The sequence below is a fragment of the Vulpes lagopus genome, chromosome 5, assembly GCF_018345385.1.
Source record: "Vulpes lagopus strain Blue_001 chromosome 5, ASM1834538v1, whole genome shotgun sequence".
NCBI classification, from domain to species: domain Eukaryota; kingdom Metazoa; phylum Chordata; class Mammalia; order Carnivora; family Canidae; genus Vulpes; species Vulpes lagopus.
The window spans coordinates 95,709,081-95,715,080 of NC_054828.1; the positions used below are offsets into that span (position 1 = coordinate 95,709,081).

Genomic DNA, 6,000 nt, shown 5'->3' on the forward strand with positions numbered 1-6,000 from the left:
CAAAGCAGCCAAACCAGCTCTGGAGCATTCAGCTTTACTGTAATTTGAGAGAGAAATAAACTTTTCTTATGTTTAAAAAAACCCTGAATTTTCTCCACTTTTTTCCCTAATTTCACTAACAAACATTAATACTAAGCTCTTTAAAAGAGCTGTGCCTAATTCATTTGTATGTCCTTAGTACTGAGCAGAGTACCTGGTACATAGCAGAAACTCAATGTTTTCTGAATAAATGTTAACATGTTAGCTATTAGCTAGATTTTTCTGTCATTTGATCTAAATCTCTGCTTAATATCATGAAAACAAAGGAAAACATTTTTAGGCAATTGCTATGTAAATGGGTTAATGATTCCATGAGGAGTCAAAAATATCCTTTATTCTAAAACTGAGCCCATTTAATTTTTTTTTTTTTTTTTAAGAGAAGCAAATAAGCAAGAATTGTCTGTTGTGGCTTTGTTTTTACTAATCCCTCAGGAATATCATTACTGAGTGAAAATTTTTTTTGAGTGTCAAAAATATTGAGAAACCTCACTGAATGAATTATAAAGTGTCCTGGAAAATCTTATGACACCTTCACCATAAATTCTACGTATATTTCTTTTCATAGAAGTCTGGTTAAGTGGTATTTCTTTAGGTTTCTGTGATAGAAGTCTAATTTCTCAATTTCCGGTTTGTAATCTTACACCTTATATATATTTCCTGTTTGCCAATATTTAATCCTTACATCTGTTCATTATCAAGTCCAAATCAGAAGAGCTCCTCTTAGAGGAGCTATAGGTGAAAATGGATTAAAGATGTTCTTCAAATCAGTTTTAATAGTCCTATCAGGATCTTGAGTGACTGGAATTTTAGTAACTAGATGCATGATTATTCTTTCATACCTTTTGCAAAAGCCGTTTAAGAAAAAAAAAAAAAAATACCGGATAAGTAACAAGTAACATTTTCCCCCCTCTTCTTATGTACTATTTTGATCGGCAATTATTTAGGGCTTTTACAAATATCTCAACTAAAAATATATTGACTCCCACCATTGTTTTAAATACTATAATATACCAAATATTGGCCATTTGTTAGGTAGCAGTTAACTGAACAGTTAATGAGGATATTTACTCAAAATAAAGAGACAAAAGGTAATTTTTTAGGTAAAGAATTATATTTTGTTTTTCAAATCCTAGTGAATGGTCTCAGTCTTAACTCAGAGACTTAATCACTTTGTCACCTGATAGCCATTACAGTTGGAAGTTTCATGTTTTATGAACTGCTGTTCTACACAGCCAACCCATGGAAAGATTATCAGTGTAGAACTGTCAAGTTAGTTCACAATTTCAATGCTGTCAAGGACCTTAGAGTTCGGTTGGTGCAGAGATCAACCTTGACACTGACATCTTGGGTAGGAAAATCATTTGTTGGGGTGGGAGTGAGGCTGCCCTGTCCATTTTGGGATGTTTGCCAGCATCTCTACCCTGTATCATATATATGCCAAGTAGCACCTGTGCTCACCACGCCCCTTCTTGCCCAGTGGTGGAAATCAAAAATGTCTCCAGACATTGCCAAATGTCCTCTGGGGTGGGGTTGCAAAAAGACCCCTGGTTGAGAACCACTCAACTGGGGTAATCCAATTCCCCCTCCCCACAGATGACAAATCTCAAAAAATAAATTTGGGACTTTGAGTTTGAAGGAAAAATTGGGGACTTTTCTCAGGTCATATAGCTAGTGGACAAACTAGCACTAGAACCTACTACTTGTTAGATCCCTATTCCAGCATTCTCATTATACCACCTTGAAGTTGTATAGAAAGGTTACTGCTAGCATTGTGTGAACTGACACTGTATAAAGTCCTAAGTAATCGCACACATTCAAAGTCATCATACACACACACAAAATGTTATCCAGCAAACTGTTTTTCTATGAGAAACTGTTTCCAAATCTTCCTGTGATCTGGCTATGAGAGTCAAACTGAATTGTAGTCTCAAAACCTATAAACGGCTCAGGCTTATTTGGTGAGGGGCAGTAAGTTTGGTATGAAAACAAATAAATCCAGATTTTTTTTCCTCAGAACGATAACCTAGGCTGACTAAAGATCCTAAATCTAGTCTTCCAAAGGTTGCTTTCATTAAGAGACCTTGAATAGAACATCATTTGGTTGCAATGACTTTCTAATTCCATTTTTAGCGTATGAAATTTTTGTAAGGTGCTTACAAAAATGTTTTAAGAAATGTATGCACTTTTTAAAAAAAAACTACTTTGCCATTCCTCCAAAGTGAAGTATGTAAAAGATTATGGAATAGCACAGAAAAATAGAATATAATCATGAAAGGGGGTAAAAATGAAATTATTTTCAAGAGGTTATTATATTTATTGATGTCTCTCTCCAGAAAAGAGGAACCTAAATTATTCTACAATATTTTGGCTTCCACCATCTTTTGCTCTGGAGACAGAAAGCAACATGAGGCAACACAGCATACTAAAAATTACGAGACTGAAGATGGTTAAATGTTTTACTTGAGATGTGCAATGTGATCAAGCTCCACCACCTAAAATCATTTCCAAAACTGTCTTTACAGCCTTACCTCCTTACAGGCTGTTCATAGGTATATAGGACTTGTAAGAACTCAAACAATGTTTGAGATGATTCAGAAATAACTTTTTGTGTTAAGGGGTAACGTGTTGGTGATAACTGTGAAAACCTTGGACAGAAACCACCTCTTCCAAACCCCTTGCACCGGAGCCTTGCCCCAATTTTAACAGGCCTCCAACAGCTTAAGGCGGAATCCTGGGATGACCCAATCCCCTTTGGAGCTCCTGCTAGAAAAAGCTCAGGGCTGTCAAAATAAATGTACTGTTGGGCAGCCCGGGTGGCTCAGCGGTTTAGCGCCGCCGTCAGCCCAGGGCCTGACCCTGGAGACCCGGGATCAAGTCCCACGTCGGGGCTCCCTGCATGGAGCCTGCTTCTCCTTCTGCCTGTGTCTCTGCCTCTCTCTCTTTCTCTCGCTCTCCCCTCTCCGTGTATTCTTATGAATAAATAAATAAAATCTTAAAAAAAAAAAATAAATGTACTGTTTTCAGAACCAGGCCCCTGATCTCTGTTTTTGAGTGTTTAACTCAAAATGGCTTTGGACTGTGAATCCTTCTGGTCTCTGAGATGATGTGTACCTCCTACAACTCCGAAGAGTCCCTCTCAGACACCGGAAGGCCGGCCGATCCTTTTGAGGTGTAATCTTCGGGAAGGTTAGGCCTAGGTCTCCCAGTGGTGGTGGGAGGGCAGAGCCCTAACTTCCTTACTTGCCAGCCAAGCACGCGGCTGGCCCGACACCATGCCCAAGGAACCACCTTTTGTAATTCCTCACCTCCCTGACTCTTCTTGAACCCCACCTCTCCTCCGGTCCCTCATTTTCCCTTTAAAACTCCCAGTCAGCTCCGCGCGAATCCGGACGGAGCTCAGCGCTTTCCCCCGCTGTCGGGAGCTTCAGGGACTTGTTTTTCACCGCTCTCCCTCACGTCCGCTTTGCTATCTTGGACACTGGCGGATCCGTACTGAGCTCAGGCCGCTATCAAGAGAGGCCTAAGAGATCTGAGCACCTTGTTCTACAGGGTGCTACCCTCAACAAGCCTAGGAAGACTCTCCCACGGGGCGTCTCCAATCCCTCTGCGCGCTTCTCTCCGCGCGGGCGCCCCCCCGCAGGGTTGGGCTCCCCGACACTCCCCCGGCTCGGCGAGGTCCTAACTCCACTCCGGCCTGAATACCTACTTTCCCGGAGGGGGAAGTGCACTCGGCCGAGGTTTCCTCGCCCGCACGTCTGCGGCCCTTCCTCGCCTCATCTCGGAGTTTCCTCACCAGTCCCGCTTCCCCGTCCCTGACACTCCAGGTCCGCACTTCCACCTCTCTGCCCGCTCGGGCCTCAGCGTCCCACTCCCCTCCACGCTCCACGCTCCACGCTCCACCTGGGAGCCGTGGCGCCACGTTCCGGCGGGTCGGCGGGGCTGAGGGAGGCGAGTGGACGCCCGCCCGGACCCCGTCGGCCATGGCGCACACTCGGGGCGCGCCCAGCCGTCACCGGGCCGCGGAGTTGAGGGGCTGAGGCCCGGGCCGCCCCCGCCGCCGGGGCGGGAACTCACCTTCTCTGAGGCAGGGGCGGGCGTCTACAACTACTGTTCCCCCTCCCCGCTAACGCCGCCGGCCGGGGGACAGGCCGGGGTGGAGATGGCGGAGAGGTAGGGACAGCAGCTGTCGCCACCGCCGCCTCCGCCGCCGAGCAGGCGGAGTGAGAGGAGGAGGCGGAGACCGGGCTTCCTGAGGGGAAGTCTCCGCCACCACCCGCGGCTGACTGGACGGCGCCGGCGCCATAGCGGGAAGGCGCGCGATTGCGCTTGCGCGGGCCGCCCCGCTTCCAGAGAGGCCCTGTGGCCCCTCCCCTTCAGGCCCCGCCCCCCTCGGGCCCCGCCCCCTTCGCTCCTCCTCCTTCGGGGCTCCGCTCTGACCGTGGCTCGCGCCCCTCGGTTCCCGCGGTCTTCGGCGGGGGCGGGGGGCTGTCTCCTCGTCGTTCGAGGGAAGGGAGAGCGCGTGTGGCTGCTCGCATGGGGTTAGTGAATCTAAAAACCGACTGGGAAAAAGTCTGGAAGCCTCTGGATTCCTCCTCCAAAGTATCTGAGAAATACATCATCTTTATCTGTCGTTCCTTTGTTAGGGTCTTTAACGTGCAGGATTAAGGTGAGCAAAAGCCTTGGTCGTGATACGTTGTGGTCATTGGTCCCTAAATGACTTTTGTCTCCCCTCCTTCGCACCTCATCTCATTCCCCATCTCCCAAAGAAACCGCGACCCTAGTTTGTAGTCCTCATTTCCTTTCATATATGTGTCTTTATCACATACACGTGTGGCTAAAGAAAGTTTATTTTGAATTTCATTAGATTGATAGCTTCCTCTATGCAGTCTCCTGGAACTCGTTTCTCTCAACATTTGGAGGATCAGCCAAGCTGTTGCATATAGGTGTAATTTACTTGTTTCACTGCTGTCCAATATTCCACCCATTTTCCTGTTGGTGGGCATGTCTCCTAGTACATGGCCCAAAAGTTTCTCTTGAGTAGACTCTCCTGTCACACTGCCCTCGCCGAGTTTCGGGTGATCATCATCTCTTGTTAGAACCATAGCAAAAGATGCCTAACTTACCCTTCTGACTTCACCAGTCCCACCTGCTCTTCATACTATTGCGAAAGCATTCTATCTAGAAGTCATTCCTGACTTTCCATTGTCTATTGGAGAAAGTCAAACAGCACTACTAGGCTTCTGGGCGCCTTGATCTCATTATCTTCCTACTGCTGTCACCTCCCCACCTTGCTTTCACTTTATGATTTAGCAACACTAAACCTTTACTGATTCCTATAAATACCAAACTGTTGTATATGCTACTTCCTCTTCTGAATGTTTTCTCTCTACTTCTAATGACCTCCTCCTCCCTCCAGAAGTAAATTGTATCCTGAATTCAGCATTTCTCTTTCCTGTTCGTTTCTTAATACTTTTGTTACATATGTATGTATCCCTAAATAACATGAAATCTTGCTTTGCATGATGTAAAACTTTATGTAAATGTTATACATATGTTTATTCACCTGCAGCTTACTTTTTTCGCTTATCATTATGTTTTGATATCTAAGGTATGCTGAGGTGTGAGGATCTAATTCATTCACCTTCACAGCTCTATAACATTTCATTGCATGACTACACCACAAGCTGGCCATTCTCCTATTGATAGACGTCAAGTTTGCTTCCAGTTTTTGCTTTTATAGATAGTACCGCTCTCATGTTCTTATGTAGTCATTTTATGCGCATGTGAGAGTTTCTCTGGGGTTTATACTTAGGAGATGCTGCTGTTTTTTAGCTAGGGGCCTCGGTAATACCCACTTCGAAAGTTATTATGAAAAACGAGGTAATGTTAATAAAGCACAATTCCGACATTCAATCATTTATAGTTTAAAAAACTTTCAAATGTATATGAAACACTGGGACA

At 45.1% G+C, this 6,000-nt stretch overlaps 1 protein-coding gene across 5 annotated transcripts in view; it reads right to left on the reverse strand.

Annotated features, from left to right (window-relative positions):
• The window catches only part of KRCC1 (lysine rich coiled-coil 1), a 29,519-nt gene extending 25,168 nt beyond the window's left edge, over nt 1-4,351 (reverse strand). For 3 of the 5 annotated variants that reach the window (XM_041756126.1, XM_041756125.1, XM_041756127.1), the window contains exon 1: nt 4,114-4,351. The gene's annotated coding sequence lies outside the window, so the exon portion shown is untranslated. The remainder of the gene's footprint in view (nt 1-4,113) is intronic. The other 2 variants (XR_005987937.1, XR_005987936.1) reach the window with 2 other exon arrangements.
• Nucleotides 4,352-6,000: the final 1,649 nt, after the last annotated feature.